The sequence below is a fragment of the Bacillus rossius genome, chromosome 6 (genome assembly GCF_032445375.1).
Source record: "Bacillus rossius redtenbacheri isolate Brsri chromosome 6, Brsri_v3, whole genome shotgun sequence".
Lineage (NCBI taxonomy): Eukaryota > Metazoa > Arthropoda > Insecta > Phasmatodea > Bacillidae > Bacillus > Bacillus rossius.
In genome coordinates this window covers 52499626-52522545 of record NC_086334.1, presented here as the reverse complement: position 1 = coordinate 52522545, position 22920 = coordinate 52499626, and the positions used below count along the sequence as shown (strand labels likewise).

General features: G+C 34.8%; 1 long non-coding RNA gene across 1 annotated transcript; it reads right to left on the bottom strand.

The window, feature by feature from the left end:
* Positions 1-6037: 6037 nt before the first annotated feature.
* On the bottom strand, positions 6038-22447 carry LOC134533187 (uncharacterized). The gene is made up of 2 exons (XR_010075261.1): positions 22137-22447; positions 6038-15687 (listed from the first exon to the last, which is right to left on the bottom strand). It is a non-coding gene; the product is annotated as an uncharacterized LOC134533187 (long non-coding RNA).
* Between the last annotated feature and the right edge of the window lie 473 nt (positions 22448-22920).

The window sequence follows — 22920 nt, the reverse complement described above, 5'->3', positions numbered from 1 at the left end:
AGTACAATTTTATTTGCTGTGCTGGCTGTATTAAATCATAGAACTATTATTGTGTTACTGTCAAGCCAATGGTGGGAATAGCTTCTTGTCACAACTACAAAAACATCAGGCATCTTTATGACTAGTTTGTGAGTGTCCAAAAGGTCAATTTGCATTTGGGTTTTTTTACTAGCTGCTAGAAACTAAAGCTCTCCTTATTAGGTGATTTTAATACATTTTTTAAAACAGATTCTTCCATAGTTATTTAAAATTTCCAAATAATATTTATTTGTTAGTGATGCAACATAAAGTATATTTGGTTTCAGTGATGAAAATACGTGGGAGCCAGAAGAGCAGTTATTCTGTACAGAATTGATTGAAGAATTTGAATTGAATAGGATAAAAGAAAACAGGTACAAACTGAAGAAAGAGATGAAATCCGAAATGAAAAGACAACCAATCATTTTAGACTACTTCAAAAAAATCTTGACAGTTTCGGACCAAAGTGCGTCCACTTCAAGTGACACTAGTTTCAGTGAATCACTACCAGCAAGTATGGGACCTCAAGAATTCCCATCTCTTGGTGCATCGTTTACATCACAGAGTAACGACAATGCATCACTAGAAACACCTATCACTCTGTCTTCCGAAGAACACATGACATCTAGTCCTCTAGGTGGAATGGATGACGATGCAGTTCACAGTCCTGGGAGTGAGGTTAGTCTTTACAGTTATCTTAAAATGGTTTCTGAAAGGAGGCCTGGCTGTTGGGTAAGGATGCCTGCTGGCAGAGTTTGTACACTTGAACCAACGATGATATTCTCCACACACTTGCAGTACAAACTTCTCACTGACTTGAGTTTAACTACACTTCAAAGTGTGTACTGCTGCTTTTCTCAACATACAACTTTGATGACAATCATTTAGCCTCTACTTTTACTAATTTAAGTTTTTGTTAAAATGTTTGTGACCATGCAATGGCAGAATTTGAACATGTCATCAGAGAACAACATACAGTCAATTTAAGTACTAATTGTTTATATGATTTTAAATCCAGCATACATGAAAACATAACACTAAAATATTATCTGTGTGGTTTTGAAGTCCAGTTTTGTTTTAAACAATACCTAAGCCACATTTATTACGATACATTGAAAGGTCCTGGGTTTCATTATTAACCAGGTTTGGTGTCTGTAATAGAGATAGTCATGCCATTTGCAATCTTGCTATTAATGGGAATATAGCTCCCTCATAACCCAGAATAATGATTAATTTCTTATATTTATAGCTAAGGCTTTAAGAAAAATTATGAGAGTAGTTAAGTGTTTGTTTACTACCATGCAAGTGACACATTTTTCTACACAATAAACTACTAACAAAATCCTCCAGATAGGTAGTTTAAATTTATGTTGAAATTTGGGTTTAATTTTCTTGTGTGACTTCAATTGATTGGACAAGGTATTTTTTTTTTTTACTGTTTTAATTACCTACTTTTGTTATATTTAATCCTTTATGGTATGCTGCTGTGTATTTCTAACTGTATTGCATGGCTGTTTGACAAAAGGCTTCGGCACAATCACAATGTATTTCAAGCAATTGAAGCACAAAGGCAACAACAGTTGTACAGTTAAACCAGGGAATTTTACATCACCATCTTGTACAAAGTATTACAATGATCAGGGTACAGGAACAAGAATATGTACTTTAAAAAAAAATTGCAAGTTACATTAAAAACTTTCTCCCCTACAATACAAATTATTTTGTTGCTACATTTAAGTAGGTACATATGGAGTTATAAATAAAAATGTCAGTGTTAAATATCTGTATAGGCTCTAAATGCAGCTTAGAATGCAGTCTTGACATTTATGAATATCAGCTACCATTAATACTAAATTACTGCACCAATATTGGGGTTTGTTTCAACTACATAGCTATTTGAATTGAATGGACAAGCTAAAACAGCAATGTTACTAATGTTGTAACAATGCTATTTTTGTATATAGAAAATTGTTTATTACATTTTGAATAATAAGGTTATGAAGGCATACTATTTGTACAGTTACAAAGTATATATTTTAGTTATTTTAGATGCATTAAGCTTCCACATGGTGTTTATATTAAGAAACAGTGAATCACCTTTAATGAAAATTTAATTCCATAGAAGAGGTATAAATACTACTTTATTAAAATCTTTAAATTAAATATTTGGTTTTAACTTTTTAATAATAAATTATTTCAACCAGAACTGTTTATTTTTTTCACTTATTTATCTGTCAGTGTTTCCTCTTGTATACTGGATGGTGAAAACTGCAGTCTCTCTCTCTCTCTCAATCATGTGGCTTTTGTGAATTTGCAGGTAGTCAGCAGTCAGGATGCATTTGTTCCACACAAAGTTCTGGATGTGGTTAGCAAGAACCAGATGTTGATGTGTAAACTAAAGGAGTAAGTATTCTTGTTGTTTAGCATAACATACATGTGCTGTTTACTTACAGAAATTTCAGGTATTTGAATGTAACTTTACTAATTGAACAAATAAATTAAAAATAAAGCTACCTTCAGTCATACAGGGTTTGTCCTGAAAGTAATTGGATTAACACTGGCAAAGACAATTTATTACAAAAACATGACTGACATTTGAAAATCTAAAAAAAAAACCTTGTGGAGTCACACAGCGCTACCAACGTTCTTTCCATTGCTCGTTCGCCCCCTGGAACTCCTCTGGGATGCTGCGAAGGTACCTCGTCATGGAGTCTTGAATGACTGTAACGGTCATGACCCTTTTCAGCCGGAGGAACAGAAAAAAGTTGCACAGAGACAGATCTGGGCTGTATGCAGGCTGTGGCAATGTTGGAATTTTTTTCTTGGCCAGAAACTCCCCAGTCCCCAAAACGGTGTGGCTCGACACATTGTCATGGTGGAGGATCCAGCTGTTGGCAGACGGATGCAATGGATTCGAAGTCCTTCGAGTACTTCAACATGATAATGTGCATTTGCATTTTGCTCAGGAGTGGAGATCTTTCAAATCATGGAACAGGATGAGCATTATTTTGATTATTTATTTGCTTATGCGGGCCTTCTTTGGACGGGGTCACCCTTCCTGGTGCTATTCGGAACTTTGCCTTTTGGTCTCCGGATCATATTAAACATCCAGGATTCGTCTCCTGTGATCACATTCCGCAGAAAGTTGACTGCTGCCACCTGCTCAAACAATTCTTGCAAAATTGCCACACTTTTCGCATGTCCAATTCTTGCGTAAAAATTTAGTCAACTTACATTTTGGGCAATTTTTGCGATTAATCACTCTCTTTCATCCATAACTGTTCAATCTGCCCTGCACACAGTCCATATCTTCCTTTGTTTTGGCAGTGGAAGGTCGACCCACCCGTCTCTCATCTTCAACATCATCTTTCTCCTCCTTGTAGGCCTTATGCCAGTTAAACACCATTGATCCACTCAAACTCTCATTGCCTTAAGCTGTCTTTAACATTCCCAACGTCTCTGTCCCAGTTTTTCCCGAGTTTGATGGAAAATTTAATTGCGTAACACTGTTCGATGAAACATGCCTTTTTTTTTTTCACGACACGTCACTCGTGCACGGATTCACTACTTCTACGATTCACATACTCAAACTGCTTGTCGATAACTGGGACTGGTTGCAACGTATAGCTAACACCACCCACCACCCCACTCAGCCACAGATTCCTCCACCACAGCACACGCGCTAAACTACAGCACTTATGCAATTACTTACAGGACAAACTCTGTATGCAGGTTTGGAGTCTAGTTCAAACCAGATACCTTGTGTATGCTGAACATTATGTTTGCATTTTAATTGCACTACTTTTAGATGTAAAAGGGAAAGAATAGGGGTATGTTTAACAGTGAATATTTTTTTCAACAAATAATTTTCCAAGATTAGTTAAGTTTTATGCCTTACTGTTTCCTTTCCCCTAAGAGCTCCTAACCAGTGCACACAGTGTTCTCGAAGGTACAGTCATCACGAGCTCTCACTATGCACTTCTTGTGTGGGTCCTCTCTTCAGTGCTTGTCATACTCATCCAGCAGACGACTGTCTTGTGCTGCGACTCCTACATACACGACTCTGTAGTCTCTCGTCCGTCACAGCTATCTGCTTCCTCCACTTATCTCCCACCTACTGGTACTCTGGGGAGTACCTCCACGCCCCTCCTTTTAGAGTAATAAGTAGTTAGCATGAATTATAAGAATGATCGTGTTTATACCTGGTTTGTCTATCTGGACCTCAGAATGGGAACGAATACAAACTTGTGTGTGCTACAATTAAATTTCCCTAGTTTTATAATTGTTTGTAGTCTAATACAATAAAAGCTCTTTAATTTAGCATGTTCGGGACCACAGCCATACTGAATTTTCAAATTACATAGCTTTAACAGAAATAATAAAAAATATATATCTTATATTCAGGGATAGGATGTAGTTAGTGGTGAATATTTTATTGTCCTATCATAATTATGGGCACTGATCCAAGGATCTGGTTAAAGACACATATTCTTAACCATTCAACAAAACATGTATTCATTGCAATAATATTCAATTGCTACTATTTTTTTTATTTTAATATAACATAAATGGCTATATTATGATGGCATTCAATTAATATTAATTTGTATTGTTCTTAGAAAAGGATCTAATGACGTTCAAGAAATGTGCATGCGTGAAACCAACAAGAGATACGCGTCACTTCTTGTAGACTTTTACATGGAATCCACAACTCAGGTTTCTTGAGGAAATAAGTGAATTGCTAGGAGAAGAATGAAGAAAACTGGCAAAAACATGAATGTTAGAGTGTATGGAAATGTACACATTCTGTTAATGTAATTTACTCTGTACTACTGAAACTGTTATAACAGACATTTTCTGTAAAAACTATACAACTAATTTTTTATATCAGATTAAATTTTAACTAAGAATTTTTTTTGATAATTTTTTTGTTTAGTAATAAATACATATATGTTAAAAATTATTTGTGTTTCATTCAGATTACATTAAAAGCAGTTACTGGATTATGTCCGTTCACAATGCTTAGCAATTTCAGCAATTCAGCTGCAATGCTGCAGCGTTGTACTTCTGCTGTGGAAACATCTCCTTTGCTAGCAGACAACTTGCTGTAACTTAACAAAAATATTAATTTAACGGACCTTAAAATAAGCTATAATAGCCACGACTATGCACACTGACTCCTATATAGTTGAACTGCATGTTAAGTTCTTTCAGGATTTGCTGCGAGTATATTTTTGGTTTCTTTAGGGCAGTGGGAAACAATGGATACAATAAAAGAACTACAGTTGGTGCTGGACTTAAAATTTTTTAGATTATCAAAATCTGTAGTATGCTGATTGGCAGTTAACAATTGAATCAGTCTGTGAAGACAGTCAAAAACATCAAAGTTTTCAGCAGAGACTAAAATTAGTGTGAATCGTAGTGGTTACTATCTAGCTGTTTAATTTTTTTTTAGATGATATTCTGATACATCAGGGCTACATAAACATAACATATTTAATGTGAAAATATAGAAAAACTATACAATAAAAGGTTTTTAAAAATTTGTACTTCTTATCTCCGCTGATTTTGTGCATCCAGAGGTCATACGTGAAAAACATTCCAACATATCAATGACAATGGTAATTAGAAAATTTATGCAGCTCATTATGCATAAAATTACTTACAAATTATGTCCCAGGCCAAGATGTGATATTTATAAAATTGCTGTGCTTTATCAAATGGGTTGTTTATGTCTTCTAATGTTTTGAAACTGATTGATACGTGACTAAACTCATAAGCAATATAAGCTGTCATACCAAAATAAATGTTTGTGTGCTTCTTAAGTCTGAATGTATGAAATACTATATGATACATGAATGGTGATGCAATGACATAACCTGGCATTTCTGAAGAAAACTTAAATTTCTTTAATCCGGCAGGTGTAAAAACCTGTTTTTCACTTTGAGGAAGTTTCGTAGGATAGAACTGCCTTTTTAAAATATGTTGGCCATCACTTGTCAAAGTTAAAAACCTCATGTTTGCAGTCAACATCCTTTACTATAATATTATGCATACGTTTAGCAGTCACCTCTACATATTGTTTAGCAGTATAAAATCAGTCACACTTCTATAAGTTTTTGTTAATAAAAAAACACAGGGCAATAATGAGCTCAGTTACAGAAATCGATGACATATTGTTTTAAGTTTATGCCCATATGACAGTAGCTCGATACACATTCTTACAAACATACTATTAGCCCAGGAATTTTAGAGTTTAACCCGGAAAAAAATATTATAAAGCTGCAAATTTGGTCATTAGTACTATTCACCTTCCTGAACAACATACTGAATTTCGCCTATTCTCCCATGCCGGCGTCCATGTTTTTTTAGGGCAAAAATGTCTTAAGTCGCAAAAATCGACACACCTGCAAAATTGATCCTTCAGAAATTAAACCCAAGAATAAATACTCTTCTATATAAATTTTATTTCATCGTAAGATCATACTTAATAGCTGTAAATTTTCAATTAGTAAATGAAATACATTTTCAGCGTTGTTAAAGCGATTATCTTTCAAGAATTTCTTGAAAAATTACCAAAGTTGCAAATCAACAGACTCAGAGAGTATAAATTAAGCCAGATAGCTAAAAAGTGGTTTCTACAATCGATATTTGCTACAGTTTTCTTTTTCCAATGGTGTATTATTCATTTTCATGGGATGGTTTGTTTAGGAGATACGACCGCCTAAACAATAGCGCGCGTCGTGTAATCACATACACTGGCGTGCATCGTCAAGTGCAATTGCGAGTCTACAGAATCTATGTAAGTGTAAGCTAGTTATAATATTCAAGTAATATTCAGTTTAACGCATATTATAAGTTTGTTAATCATGTATACATAATTTATGTAAATGATTTGGACTGTTATGTTATGCGACACCTAAACTGAAACACTATTTCGATTCCTAATTCAGTTTTGTTTTAATTAATTTCAAAATAAATAACTTATGTTAGGCCTATCGTAATATATTTTTTAGCACAGCATTTACTAACATAAATTTATTTTATTAAAACTAGAATACGGCTTTCTATGTTAATAAAACCCTCTCATAATTATATGCAAAGTAGTAATGTTTGCAATCTTTTCTACAACTCTTTCATTGTGAATTATAAACTAAAAAAAAGGAAAGCAATTTATTTGGTTCATGAATTAGATATAATTACTTATAGAGTAGCTTCCTCTGGGTCATCTTCGTCGCCACTTCCATGAAAATCTTGAATTTCTATATTCATGCAGCTTCCTCCTCTACAATGTCCACACATCGTCGAGCAGGCCAATCCAGCACGTCTGCATTCACATCTGTAGCCACAGTCTGTCTTACAGCCATAGGAAATCAGGCGCAACAAAGAATCAGGTGCAGGTGCCCAGCTAGTCATTATTGGAACCAAGTATCCTCCAGCCAGTTGCCACCCCCAGTTGACTGAATTAAGGGATACGTTATCATACCACTGCTGAACCTAGGACAAAAACACAAGTTTTATTATTTAATGTTTCGATATTATATACATTCAGTTACATTCTCAGTGTAAAGTTGAAAAGAATTACCTGATAATATGTCAGCAGTGAATGTTCTGCACATACAGCACTTGTTGGTGGCAATGTCGCTAGTTTTAAGGCTGCCGTAACAGACTGCTTAGCGATGGAGCGTGTATACTGAATTACTCTGAGTTCATCCAAACTGGTGATATTTTCCCCACCGTACAGAGCTATGACGAATTTCTCTCCAGCAGCACAAACCTCCTCTTTCGTAGACTCTGGACTGTTGAACACTTGTGCAACATAGACCATGTCAGGTCTCTGGAGAATTTTCCATGCTTTTTTTTACCTTTGCCAAAGAAAGCAGATGTGTCACAACCAGTAACTGCATGACAGAAGAGGAAATTATCTTTGCTCTTTCCGATATGTTCTTGAATTTCCTTCACATGACACACTTTGTCACATTTTGTATTCGTACCTGGACTAAGGATTCTTAAGTCCATGTCATCAGTGGCGCGGGCTAACAGCATGACTACAATGTCTGTCAGATGCAACAACTGTGACATTGTTTCCCAATGAAACCAGCTCAAGCGCTTTCTTCACAATAAGAGTATCAGCATCGCCCTCAGAATTGCACACTTTGATTCCTGCTGTTTCGAAATGGTGGGCCAACAAGGTGATCAGTCGTTCCTTGTTGTGATGGTTACTTAGGAAATCAGCTTGCGTTGTGCTCGCAGATGTGTTCATGTCAAACATAAATTCAGCAGATGTCCTTTTAGAAGCACGCCGAATATGTTCGTGTGATTGTCAAGACAGTAGTACAGCAACATCACGAGCATCTCTGGTTTTGCATGAATCCCTTAACTCAACATGCTGTTCAGATGATCCAGCTTTGATGCCAGAAAGCTCCTCCAAGGCATTGCACAACTTCAAGCATACAGGAAAAGTAGCTACACAATATGCAAGTGTACTTTCTGTTATTCCACGTCCTCTTGTAAGGCCCCCTTGAGTTTTGTGCGCACGCATGAGATCCTGCTCTATCGACAAGTCTGTCCATAAGCCTCCCCAGAACTCGTCCTTTCTTTGTACAGTAAAGAAACTTTGTGATTTAATTTTGTTGTACCCATTTGATGGCATTTGAGATGGAAGTGCCTCGATCTGCTGGACATATAAGTGAGCTGATTTTGCATAGTGAAAGTGTCCAGCAGCATGCAGGTATGGCAACATTGACCGCACACACTGTAAATGGAGTTCCCTATCACCGAACCTTTCAGCTCTAATAAAAAGGCGTAATATGTCCACCTGCCGCAGGTACTGCACCCATGACTTGCCAGTACGACTTTGTTCAGACAATGCTGTGCACTTTCTTTCAAATGAAGCTAGAAAACTGATTAGCAAAGGTGACTCCACAGCATCTGGAATAATTTTCTCACCACTTATATCTTCAAGAAAGAGTTTGTGTAATTCTTCTTGATAAAACGAAAAGCAATTTTCCATTCCTAGTTCATAGTAATCAGGGCCTAAGAAGTTAACATGTGTGCTCGCACAGCTCTAGAAAATGCATGGCCTGAAATCATGTGTTACTGAAGATTTAGCATAAACTTGCATCAACAGCTCTTCTATGCCACTCCTAGACATTATGAATCCAACAGAGCCCATGTAACTGACGAGGAGATGGAATCCACCAAGCCGAAGAGTTACACTATCCAGTTCCCCAGGAGGTGCAGCTGCGATAATTTCTGATGCCTTCGCATAAAGTGGCTGATCAAAATTAACAATACAGCTACCCTGATTGTGGTGTTTACACTCCTCAGCTGCAAAAATAAGTGCAGTATAAATAGTACTGTGATTTGATCGCTCTAAATTTATAAATGGCACTGCCTCGACTGCAGTGACGCACCAACTAATTTTCCCTGTGTGTATACAGCTACGCATAAAACCATTCCAAGATGATGCTTAAAACTCTTCTAACCATCTAGCAGAGGTCCAAAGTACATCTGCTGCAATAGCATTTTTCACAGATCGAGCTGTAGCATCAGACACAGTGGCTAGCTCGCGAATGCTAATGCCCTTGAGTCCTGGCAATGTTGACTTTTTGTAACTGTGAACTTGAAGTTTGCCTCTGGCGGCTATGATGTCTGCTGATGGTGGATGATGCTGTCTGTTAATTGTCATTGATTCTTGGTTTTGAGCTTTGCATCTCCCACAGCTGTATTTTATATAATAATCATAACTTTGACATCACATTGTTAACATCACATTGTTGTACTTTCAAAATTAGAATGCTCCAGCATTATAAATTAGTAGAATACCTTATAAATATTAATGCATGCATGATAATGTGATTATCTTAGGTGACTTCAATGTACCTGGGATATATTGGAAAGGTAATCACTATTTCAATATTGCCCGTGCACATGTCAGATCCAAGGCTCAGTGCCTACTTGATTTCATATCTAATTTGGATTTAATTCAGCACAACCTAATACAATCTTCCAATAATCTTCTAGATCTTTGTTTTTCTAATCTATCCCATTGTGTGGTTGAAAAAGCTGTTGAATCTCTGGTCAAAGAGGATATCTATCATCCTACCCTACTTATTAAACTACTTATTGAGGCGACCTCACACAATTTTACTCCAGATTCTTTTTTCAGAAACTACAAAGTTGGTGATTACTTAAGCCTATATAACTCTCTAAAAACCCACAATTGGGATGAATATTATAACACCACTGATGTACATGCTCTTGTAGATCAACTTACATCTTGTATCTGTGATAAAATCAATACTCACATTCCATTATCCACACGTAAGGCCTCTAAACATCCTTATTGGTTCTCTGGTGATTTAATTCATGCCTTAAAATCTAAAAAAACACTTTCATAAACTCTATAAAAGAAACATTATGCTCAGTATTACCTTCTTTTCTCTAAATATAGAGCACTAGTTAAAAATCTTACTAAGCGTGATAAAACTAATTGGAATCGTAGTATCAATAATAAGGTTAAGAATAACCCTAAAAAATTCTGGAGATATGTCAATGTTATGAAAAATGGTTATAGTGAATCTCATTCTCTTAATGTCAATGGTGATATCTGTAATGATCCAGGTATTCTTTCTAATGTCTTTGCTAAGTACTTTGCTAGTGTATATGTACCATCCACCAACCACCCTCGTATCATTGATCCCGATATTATTCACGATTCAATTCCTGTATCATTCTTATCAGAAAGCCAGGTCTTATGGGGAATTAAATCATTAAAACCTACTATGTCTACTGGTCCTGACGGTATACCAAATTTCATTATTAAAGGCTGCTCTTTTATTCTAATGCCTCTATTGTTGCATCTATTTAATACAAGTCTAAAATCACAAGTATTTCCCACTAAATGGAAAATAGCTAAGGTTATTCCCATACATAAAAAGGGTAGTAAACTCAGTGTATTTAATTATAGGCCTATATCATTATTAAATGGCTTTACTAAAATCTTTGAAAAAATAATATTTAAACATATTAACTTCCCAATAAACAACAGATTAGCTCCTAATCAGCATGGCTTTAGAAATAGTATGACAACTTCTACTAATCTTCTCTCATTTATTAATCCTATATACAATAAAGTTACAACAAGGGGGCAGGTTGATGCATGTTATTTTGATCTGGCTAAAGCCTTTGATACTGTCAATCACTCCATTTTACTAGCTAAACTTTCTAACTTCGGTCTCTGTAATAATTATATAACCTGGTTTACTAGTTACCTTAAAGATAGATGTTTCTTTGTTTCACTTAATAAAAAAACTTCTACTTTATATCATGCTACTTCTGGTGTGCCTCAAGGGGGTACTTTATCTCCCTTATTATTCAATATTTATATTAATGATATTTTTAAAGTTCTTCATCATACTACTGGTTTTCTGTTTGCTGACGATCTTAAAATATCCAGAGAAATTTCCTCCTTAAATGACTGTCTGCTTCTTCAATATGATATTACTGAAATTGATAATTGGTGTAAAATGAATTTAGTTTCACTTAACAAAGATAAAACAAAAATTATTTCTTTAACAAGGAAAATTCATCCAGTTAAATATGATTATTTTCTTGACAACTCAAAAATTTCCAAATCTCTTAGTATAAAAGATCTTGGTGTTATTCTTGACTCCAAACTATTCTTTCATCAACATGTTAATTCTTTAGTATCCTTTTCCCGTAGAACCTTATATTTAATAAATTATATAACTTACTATGCATCTAATATTGAATCCATTCTTACTCTTTATTTGTCCTTAGTTAGAAGTAAACTCGAATATTGCTCAGTTATCTGGAACAGTATTAACACCACCGATAGTGACAAAATTGAATCCATACAAAATAAATTTTTCAAAATAATTAGTTCTAGACACCATCAATTACCCAAATTAGAATCTCTTTCAAATCGCCGCATCCATCTGGATGCCCTGTTTGTGTTTAAGTGCTATAGTTCAAAAATTAATTGCTTATACTTACTTGGTAACTCTGGTATTCGAGTCCCGCAGTTCAAAAGCCGCCTTCGATCCCTATTATGTTCCTTACACAATAATAATGATTTAATTTACAGACTTATCTCAAATTTCAATAAATATGAAAATTTTATTAAAAACTTTAAATTTTAATTTTTATGATTACCCTAATATTTTGAGTAATTATAATCCTGTTTATTCTTCCCATTCTAGATCATTTAGTTAAGATTATCTCAGTTGCTGTTTTGTTTTGTTTGTTATTGTGTCGTCTTTTAAAATCCTGTGTATGTTGTATTTATTCGCTTGTATGTGTCGTCTTTTATTATCCTGTTTATGTTGTATTTATTCGTTTGTATGTGTCGTGTCTTTATTACTTGTTCTGTGCACACCTCCAAAGCTTCGGCTGTTGGTGTGCATGTCACAAATTTAATAAATAAATAAATAAATAAATAAATAAAACAAATTAATATTTAGATAATGGAAAAGTTTTCAATTATTGAACATAATAATTAGTTTTTTTATGTTTTGAGTTATTACCGAACCGCAAGGCCTAAAGAGGAACACTATTAATCAGGAAATAGGAAAGTAGTCAGCCATGGTCTTTACCAATATTTGCCTAGAGTGATTTAATGAAACCATGGAAAACCAAAATCACAATGGCTCAACCGGGTATCGAACCTGAGTCCTCCCAAATGTGAATCCAACGTAATGCCGTTGTTGTACATACCTCACTATTGACACCACAATAGTAATATAAGTGCAACACAATGCTAGGTTAAAATTGTAATAAATTACCTTACCTGCATTGTTTGTGCAACTTTAGTGACGACCCAGTCTCCACGAGAGACCGTAAGAAAAGAACGTTTCCATCAGCCCTTTGTTCACTGGCTTTAACGAGTCCCAACAATCCTCTTGTTACTGTAGTTATTTCTTCTTGACCAGGTTCCAGTGTTTTTTTACAAATCAAACACTCAGATTGAGTAGCAATTTCAACTAATATTTCATTTCTAACCACAAACTCACATTAAGAAATAAATAACTCATTCCAAAGCACCAGTAAATACGCAACTTCACTTCTGACACGTCCGGACAAAGACTGAACATTTATGTGAGGAGCCAGTCACCGATCAGTCGACTGTATGTAATCGATCGACAGAGACAACAGACACGTATGCAAGTACTGAAATACAATGCGTCTAGACAACTGCTGGTGGTGACTCGTGCCAGAACTCGTGATTACACGACGCGCGCTATTGTTAAGGTGGCCGTATCTCCTAAACAAACCATCCCATGAAAATGAATAATACACCATTGGAAAAAGAAGTAGCAAATATCGATTGTAAAAACCACATTTTAGCTATCTTGCTTAATTTATACTCTCTGAGTCAGTTGATTTGTAACTTTGCTAATTTTTCAAGAAATTCTTGAAAGATAATCGCTTTAACAACGCTGAAAATGTATTTCATTTACTAATTGAAAATTTACAGCTATTCAGTATGATCTTACGATGAAATAAAATATTTATAGAAAAGTATTTATTCTTGGGTTTAATTTCTGAAGGGTCAATTTCGCCTGTGTGTCGATTTTTGCGACTTAAGACATTCTTGCCCGAAAAAAACATGGACGCCGGCACGGGAGAATAGGGGAAATTCAGTATGTTGTTCAGGAAGGTGAATAGTACTAATGACCAAATTTGCAGCTTTATAATATTTTTTTCTGGGTTAGGGTATTTTTGAGCCTAAAATTCCTGGGCTATATGTGCCCCGTCTGATAAAAGAAAGAGTTCAGTTACTTTGCTTAAAATGTCAGTGTGGATATAGTCATATACAAAAAAGCACACTTCATTTGCACTATTGTGTCCTTCACCTTCATGATACATGCATATCACAGAATGTCTATACCTCAGGTAGAAAACACAAACACTTTCATGTACTGGTATACATGGAAGTGGCAGGTTCTGCATAAAATCAAAGACCAAACCTCCGGTGTGTTCTTGTTTATGACACCGGGCTTCTACATCTTTTATTGATATAAGTTTTGCACTGTTTGTGCACATTTAACACACTCTCTGCTGCTTGCTTTATGCTATCACTTATGTGAGGGCTTTTTAGTTTGGTGTTCATTAGTTCACATTTACAGCATATATCAACTCGTGAGTGCCCAAATCTGTAGTTGAAATTTTGTGAAAATTATTCTCTGTAGAAGTTAACTGCACTGTCTGGATGCCTCTGAACATTGACGACTGTTCCAACAGAAGCATCTTGGAAGATGATAGCCTTCAACTATATAAAAACCAATATTTAAATAATTATAAATAAGATTAACTGTTAAACAAACATCACTACTACTTTCTGCTAATGTAAATCAGAAATATACCACTCTCTAAGAGTACATTCTCTTTGCATCATTTAAAAAAATTTAGTATAGAAACAAATAAAGTCAAAGTTACGTTATTTTATGGAGGAAGGAATTATGTATGTCAATGACTTCTTCCTTTCTCTAAATATCAACATTTTTAGATGTGTGATTTAAGAGATAAGGAACAATATGACCATTCTTTTCACCACTATTTGAAGCATATTGTCCACTTGTATTAAAAAGTGAAAAACAAAAACATTGACTTTGTTCCTTTCTCCACAGGCTGATTCAATTATATTACTTAACCCACATTCACCAGCAGGAAAATAACTGGATGAATAAAAAACAGTGTTCCTAAAAATGCATAGTACAGTATTAGACAAATTGTGTGAAGTGGCTGTCATACAGAAATTTCACATACTTGTCCACACAGATCCCCTACATCATAACAATCTCTGAAGGTACAGTATTCATTTGGTGTATTTCTTCATATTGCATCTGCCAGAACAGAAATATTATTCTTAAAAATATTTTGACCTCTAAGATATGGTACAGAAATGATTGTAAATGGGTTAAATTAACTTGAGAAATATAATATTAAAAGATAAATTTTAGTATGAAATAATTAACTTAAAACATAGGTGGTCTCCTGAAGGTCTCTATCATGCAGTTTCTGCTTGAGAAATCTGAGTCGCAGCTTCGACTCCTCGAGTGCAAATGCATGAAGCTCCTCTTCCCGCTTAAATTGTTTCTTTGCGTTTTCAAGCTCCAAGCGAGCCTTCTCTGTCTTGTAACGCTGCTCCTTGACGCACAAAGCATGCAATTGGTCGTTCTGTGCACCTTGCCTTTGCAGCTTCTCGAGCCTTTTGCTCAGCTCTTTTTCTATCGCCGCATCTCTCATGGAAGTGGATGCTGATGCAGTTGGCGTGGAAAGAGAGCTGTTTCTGTGTTTAGTGTGGTGCAAGCTGCTGAATGCAGTCGCTGCATTGGAGTCAGCACAACTGTGCTCTTCATTTGAATCAAGTTCAATGAAAGAGCACTCTGTGTCTAGTTCTTCCGACTTGGCTAACCCAGACCCTGCTGTAACAACCGTCTCCTCCGAATCCTCCGCTGGCGAGAGCGGATCATCGTCGAGCGTGTATTCGACGTAGTGTTCAATTCCAGACAACGCCTTCTCGAACTCTGGGTCTGGCTCTATAGAGGACCTATTCGAATAAGGCCTACATCCGGCCGTCAATGCTTTTTTCCGTTTCGTTTTTTCGTTCTGCCAACATTTTCGCAGCTGCTGAACCGTGCGCTGCAACATAAACAATATGTTCTAAACTAACAATTAAAAATAAAGAAGAAACATTTACCCTGCCATGAAATAGGTAATCTCCAATAAAAAAACTATCACAAAATAAAAATTAATTATCCTTTTCAGCAACAGTTAATTCAGTCCACATTACTTGGTAAATAGCATTAAAACCAAACTGAACACCAAAATTGTAATCAAAGTGGAATAGAAGTAAAACATAATTTTCTTAAGCACCACAAATGTTATGCATAAATATCTAATCACACTATTAGGTAATTTTATTTGATTTTTTTTCCCCCCACTTATAACATATGGGAAAGAAAAAATTATTATTTATAGAACATTGTTCTTTTACATGCTGGAAAGATCATACCTATTTTAAGAAAACAAGATTTTATACAGTTTAGGTACTGAATAAAAGCAAAAAGTATAAACTACTTAAATCAAGTGGCTAAAACAATAAATAATGTAACTAAATATGAAAATACAAAGGCATTTTGGCTTATAAAATGTAAGCAGCCTAGTACTGAAAGGTCCACATGGAAATGTGGTTAAGACATACTGCAGGAATGTAAACAGTAGGTTGCCTACTTACCCAGGACAAATAAAATTTTTATGTGTTCCTCTATTTTTATAGTTCCTCTATTTTCTAACCAATTTAAAATGATCTCTATATCAGCATCCTTGTTTTAAAAATAAAACCAGAACTCAAATAGCAAAACCTAGGTATTCAAAGACAATACCTACATAAGCTATAAGGTTTTAAGCAAATTAACAGTTGGGAGTTATGAACTTACGTGTTAAAAATACATTCTGGGCCACCAAAGCTTTTAATAAAACACTGTTGTCTTTTAAATCATTTATACCAAAATTATTGTATTAATTTTTTTTTGTTATTACTTAGGTGCAACTTTTCAAAGATTTTTTTAAAAATTTTCTTACTGCAGTTTCATTTCAATATTTTGCTCAATTATTATTCTATATTTGTATCATTAGTCAAACTCTTAGCAACACCAGTATTTTAAATGTATAGGAGTAGTTGACTGGCCATGCTGATGAAGGCTGCAGAACTTATATTTAGTTTGTGAGAGTGCAATTTATAATGGTGTGTTTTACTTTGGTTTTTAGTAGTTGTTACAATGCAAATTTTTGTGATACTGCACCATTATTGGGTCAGGATTACTTTACTGGCATACTGACACGATTTAAGATGTTATGGCCTGAATGTAAACAAGAAAGGAATAATATGACATTGTGAAAAGTAAATGAGGTTTGTAAAATACTGTGTATGTTAGACTGGTACACAGTGAAGTAGAAGTATCGACAGTCATATGTTAAAAAAGATGGTTCTCCATGTGGCGTTGGCGGATACTAAAGCATATTGTGCATATTTATACGGAGTTGCAGTGATTAAACCGTAGTGTTTCAAATGAGATAAAATTTTTGGAGAATATTTTGTGCCAATATGTACCTAGCAAAAAAAATTTTTGTAAAGAGAGAGAAGGGTTTTGGAGCTGTGATAAAGGAAATATGAGTCAGAATGAGCTGTGTTTCTTTGGTATCACAAATTGGATTCATTACAATCACACACTCATATACTCTCAGAAACCAGTAGGAATTAAGAAACGCTGTTTACAGGGTAAATAGAGGAACATCTTTAAAGTTCAAAAAAGGTATTTACCAAAGTTTGTTATTTTATTTACGGACCAGCAGTGACGTGAGAAAATGGTAAATATGTAGTTGGGCGGTATTCGCGGAAAAAAATGCTAAAAATCCGAAAATACTTTTATTCTATGCTCTTTCACTTCCTCTTTTCAAAACAACCGGCGGAGATAAGAAATTCCAAATACTTTAGGAGATATCGAATTTTTTAATTTTGCAATACAAGACCTGTGCAACCATTCGACCGTTGCAATTTTTGTTATTTTGCCGTGTGTTTGTGAATGCGTAATTAATAAAATGGTTGATTAGGTCAGGTCAGTTACATTATTAATACTTTCAAACTAAGCCGACATTAAAAATAATGTGAATTAATTTTAATGGCTGTTTAGTTTTAAAATATTTATAATGTAACTGACCTGACCAAACAAACCGGGACAGAGGATGAACAGTAAACTAAAATGGTTGATTAGGTCAGGTCAGTTACATTATAAATACTATAAAACTAAGGTGATATTAAAAATAAAGTGAATTAATTTTAATTATTCTTTAGTTTTAAATTATTTATAATGTAACTGACCTGACCTAACCAACCGGGACAAAGGATGGACAGTAGGAACTAACGTAATTTTTTTTTTTACTTATTACTTGCGCAACAATATTCAAATAACAAATAATACTTTAAAATTAGAAACGTTAAAAACTCACCTAAGTTGGAGGCGGTAATTAATTCTGGCCTATCACGAACAATCACGTGACATCATTATCCAATAAAAAAATAGATAGCCTACTCGTAAACAAGAAACAATTTTGAATGCCACATGAATGCACTGGTATTGTGATGAAATTTAAAAATTCGATATCTCTTAAAGTATTTGAAATTTCTTATCTCCGCCGCTTTTAATGAAAAGAGGAAGTTGAAGAGCATATAATAAAGGTATTTTCGGATTTTTAACATTTTTTTCGCAAATACCGCTGAACTACATATGATGAAATTTAAAAATTCGATATCTCCTGCAGTATTTGAAATTTCTTACCTCCGCCACTTTTAATGAAAAGAGGAAGTTGAAGAGCATATAATAAAGGTATTTTCAGATTTCTAAAAAATTTTTTCGCAAATACCGCTCAACTACATATTTACCGAGAAAATTACTTTGTAAATTATCCTAGAATCCTAATCATTCTAGTGAATTTTAAGATACCCACATGATAGTTTCCCTATGAAATTATTTTTGTATGTAATTATATTTTTGATTGGTAAATATTTACAATCGCGGTAGATGCCAAAAAAAATGCTAAAAATCTGAAAGTACTTTTATTCTGTGCCCTTTCACTTCCTCTTTTCAAAACAACCGGCGGAGGTAAGAAATTCTAAATACTTTAGGAGATATCGAATTTTTAAATTTCATCATATGTAGAGTCGCGGTAGATGCCAAAAAAAATGCTAAAAATCTGAAAATACTTTTATTCTGTGCTATTTCACTTCCTCTTTTCAAATCAACCGGCGGAGATAAGAAATTCCAATTACTTTAGGAGATATCGAATTTTTTAATTTGCATCACAATACCTGCGTAGTATGCGGCCTGCGGCGATCACCATTGTTTCTTGTCATAGATAATAAGGTTTCTTGTTTACGAGTATCATGTTTCTTATTGGACAATTTTGTCACGTGACTGTTCCGTGATTGGCCAGTATTCAAATGAACCAATAGGTGATTATTTATTCCGTGATTGGTCAGTATTCAAATGAGCCAATACGTGATTATTTATTCATTTATTGTTCAATACGATGTTTAATTAATCAGTCAACTTCTGCCATTTGATCATTCGATGTTGTAGTCGTTCTGGGGAATCGTCTATTATATTTTGATATATTCTGTCTTTCAAATGGCCTGTGTTTCTGGGAATAGTCAGCTATGCAGCGGGTGTTCCTTGAATGTATTCGATTTTGTGCATTTGTGTGATGATTGGAAATTGTTGTTTGAATATTTAGTTGATCAGGGAGTTTTGAGTTCAGAGGTAAAGTGCGACCAATGTGGGACGGTAATTGAGTTGCCCGAGGACAGCGGATTTTTTCAATGTCACTGGTCAACAATAACCCGTGCCAATAAAAAAGTTAAAAGGGTACCTTGTTGTTTCAAAAAATCATTCAGGAACGGCACGTGGTTCTCCAAAAGTAATCTTTCGATTGAAACTATTTTGAAGATAACTTATTTTTTTTTTAACAGTTCATCACCCTAATACAGTATTTATTCAGTTCAATTGTAATGTCAGCTTGAAAACCGTCGTAGATTGGACGTCCTTTTGTAGGGAAGTTTTAATTAAGTGGAGTTTGGAAGTAAATGTAGGGAAATTGGGTGGGCCGGGCAAAGTTGTCGAAATTGATGAAGCTAAAATTGGCAAACGTAAGAATAATAAGGGGCGAGTCATTCAGGGTCAGTGGGTTTTTGGCGGTATTGAGAGAAATAGTGATAACATTTTTCTCATTCCTGTCAAAGATCGTACTAGCAGGACGCTCTTGCGCGTGATCAAGAAGTACATTTCGCCTGGAACGACAATTATAAGCGACTGTTGGCGTGCTTATGATTGTCTTTCACAGCATGATTATCTTCACCTGAAGGTAAATCATAGTATGAACTTTGTTGATCCCGACACAAGGGCGAACACCCAAAGAATAGAGAGACTTTGGCGGGAAGTAAGGCAGAATGTGCCACGATATGGTCGACGAGTTAAGGGGCCCGCCTACCTGGGCACACATACGGTGTGCAGAGCTTCAGGAAAAACAACGCGATTTCAAAACTACTCAAGATATCCGAGAGGGGCCTATTTACGAATAGCATTTAAGAGTTCGCTGAGGACCGAAAAGTACTTTTAATTTCGGATTAAGTTTTTAAACTGTATTTTTAGAAGCGTTAAAATGCCTAAAACGCGTGTTTTCAGAGTAATTTGTAGGAATAAAACAATCAGTACAGATTCTTGAAAGCACTTAAGGGGCTTGCATAACACCTTTATCTTCATTTCTCCGCCATATAATGTTACGGTCGCCGCTCAAATTTCACAGTTATCCTGTGACGACGAGACGAATGCGCGCCAGTTCAGAGACTTGCGCTTAGAGGCTATACCGCGCTGGAAGCACCAGCGAGCGTCGCGCTTATCATCCCGCCTCACTAACACACATACACCCCTGACGAGGCGGGCCCCTTAACCACTACGTCGGGTACCTTGCGGAATTCATGTTCCGTCGGAGGTATCGCGACGTAGGTGAACGACTACATCATTTCCTTTTAGTGGCAAAGGAAATGTACCCGCCTCCAACTTAGGTGAGTTTTTAACGTTTCTAATTTTAAAGTATTATTTTTTTTTGGATTTTGTTGCGCAAGTAATAAGTAAAAAGAAATTACGTGAGTTGTTAATGTTCATCATTTGTCCGGGTTTTGTTAGGTCAGGTCAGTTACATTATAAATAATTTAAAACTAAAGAACCATTAAATTAAATTCACATTATTTTTAATGTCCGCTTTGTTTGAAAGTATTTATAATGTAACTGACCTGACCTAATCGACCATTTTATTTATTACGCATTCACTAACACACGTCAAAAAAAAAATGGCGACGTTCGAACGGTTAAACGGGCGTTGTATTGCTAAATTAAAAAATTCGATATCTCCTAAAGTATTTGGAATTTCTTATCTCCGCCGGTTGATTTGAAAAGAGGAAGTGAAAGAGCACAGAATAAAAGTATTTTCGGATTTTTAGCATTTTTTTTCGCATATACCGCAACTCTACATATCATGAAATTAAAAAAATTGATATCTCCTAAAGTATATGGAATTTCTTATCTCCGCCGGTTGATTTGAAAAGAGGAAGTGAAAGAGCATAGAATAAAAGTATTTTCGGATTTTTAGCATTTTTTTTGGCATCTACCGCGATTGTAAATATTTACCTTTTGATTTTCCCCACCCACACACCCCATTTTCCCATGTTGGGTAATGTCTACATTATTGCTAGTTATGGAATCCTACAAAAAAAATATCTTCCATTATTTGCATATTTGACAATTCATAATGCATCACATATTTCTGACATGCTAAAATATATGCTTGCAGATAAGAATTTATAAAGCCTCCATAAAAGGTAAGTTTTTTTTTATCAGCTTTCCTTGTGTTTCTGTAATTTTAAGTTATTTTACATTTGAATTCTCTAAAGCCTAGGTAAAGTTATTTCTATATAATATGTAGGTTATGTAATATTTTTTAGATCCAATATTTACTAATTTTTCAGTTGGCTAAAAACACAATTTTTGCAGATTTCAGTGCAGTTTCCCTCTACCAAGTTTCCTAAAATATCAAGCACAGGATTTTTGACATAGGTACTAATTAAATGAAAACATCTACACCATTAATGCAATTTTTTTTTACGGAAAAGCCGCCAAATTAAAACTTTACCATGTCATTAACTGAGAATACAATTTCGGTTGGCTTTTGTGGATCCTCTCGATGATTAACGTAGTGCTCAAAATTATCAGAATACAACTTAGGAATTTTTTTTATACCCCCGGAAAAGCTGCTATTAAATTACCTCGCTGAACGACATAGTCGATTTATTTATTTTGAAATATAATTGCATCTTGCATGTGGATATGTTTTAGTATAAACTGTCAAAACTTATTTAAGAGTACTTTCCATATTTACATTTTAGGAATAATATTATTATTGACCCATGTCCAACAGGATTTGGTAGCATGGTCATTTAGGAATAAAATTATGTATAAACACTAAACCACTAAACTAACTTGAGTCACTCCAGGGTACGAATTGTACTCGTTGCAAAGAGCATTCCACGCTTCTTGCCGCTTTCCCGAAGCAATAGCATCAGTTCGTTTACATGCAAATACGGCTGCTCTCTTCCCAACTAACTGAAAAAGAATTCTTCTCTCATTGGTAGTGAAACGTTCGCTAATATAACGACGCTCACATTCCATAGTTCCCACACTTCAGCACCACGGTAACTTAAAAAGTAAGAACTGTTTATTGTTAACTTCAACTAAGCTTAGCACAAAACGAATTCAGACAAGACTCCATGGAGTTCGGTTGAAGCAAGTTTAAATGAAGACGAGCTTTGGGAAGTTTGGAGACTGTTGTGATCAAATTAGTATTTGGTTATTATGATTGAGGTTTATTGTGTATCGAGTTGTATTACAATATAAAAAAATTAGAATAAATAATGTAATTCGAGTGTTTGTGATGCATAGCTGTATAATTACCAAAATATAGATTATATTGAAAATATGTATATAACTTTGAGGAACCATGTTCCGGGAGCATTTGTTCTGTATAACATATCTAATTATATTTTAACATAAAAAAAAGTAGGCAGTAGAATGTGTTTGTGATTTTAAATTGTACAATTTACAAAACATTTTTAATTTTGAAGATAAGCATTATATTTAGATATAAATTGGATACATGATAAGGAATAATGTATCCAGCAGGAATGATTCTTCTACTCGCCAACATCATAGTGACGATACATCTACAGTACAATGGTTGAGTTATGGTGGCCGCATGAACATTTTA